Raw genomic sequence first — 926 nt, 5'->3', positions numbered from 1 at the left:
ACCATACCAGTGGCATACAGTTCCGCTGGACCATACCAGTGGCATACAGTTCTGCTGGACCATACCAGTGGCATACAGTTCCGCTGGACCATAACAGTGGCATACAGTCTACTTTTTGAAGGCATTGTTGATTTCTAACCTTATCCATTTCTCTATAACCAGATCCCTACTTCAAACATTTCCTTTGGAATGACATTTTTTTTTTTTTTTTTAATTCTGACAGTTTATTTGATTTTAAGACGAATTCATATTGGTCACTTTTTTGATTCGACTCGTTCTGTAGGCGTTAATCACATAAACCATTAACAAATGCTCCCTGATTTTGACAACTATAAAGAATAAAATTGAAAACTATAAACAATAAAATCGTTTAGTAACTCAAACCATAAACACTAAAATCGTTTAGCAATTCAAACAATAAACAATAACATGTCCTCATAATTGAGGCAATTCATGGTTTAGCCTTCAACATCCTAACAGTCAATTTAGTCTCCTTCATCGGTTGAGGAAATTCATATTGTGAAGACGGATTCTTATATAAGATTGGATTTTAAAATGACTTTCTTCTATACTATGCGTTTTTTAGATTCTTCACACCGTAAAAAACTTTGTTTTCTGGTCCTGATGACCTACAGGAGAGGTGTCCTATCAAAAAGGTGTTGGATATGACACGGGTCCTACAGAAGAGAAGGTGTCCTATCAAAAAGGAGTTGGATATGACATATGTCCTGCAGGATTGTGTTAGATACGAATTGGTCTTTAGAAAAGTGTCCTATTCCTTTTATTCGTATACCTATTAATTTTTTTTTTGCTCCACATCTGTAAAATTACATCAACATTACAAATCCTGATAGAACATTATTTAAAGTAGGATAAATATGCTAAAGTATGAGTTTACCTAACATAGCGTTTTATAGTAATAGTTC

Source organism: Halyomorpha halys, unplaced genomic scaffold, assembly GCF_000696795.3.
Source record: "Halyomorpha halys isolate HHAL.00 unplaced genomic scaffold, Hhal_1.1 Scaffold268.1, whole genome shotgun sequence".
Taxonomy (NCBI): domain Eukaryota; kingdom Metazoa; phylum Arthropoda; class Insecta; order Hemiptera; family Pentatomidae; genus Halyomorpha; species Halyomorpha halys.
The sequence above is the reverse complement of the archived record's forward strand: the minus strand, read 5'-3'. Positions refer to the sequence as shown.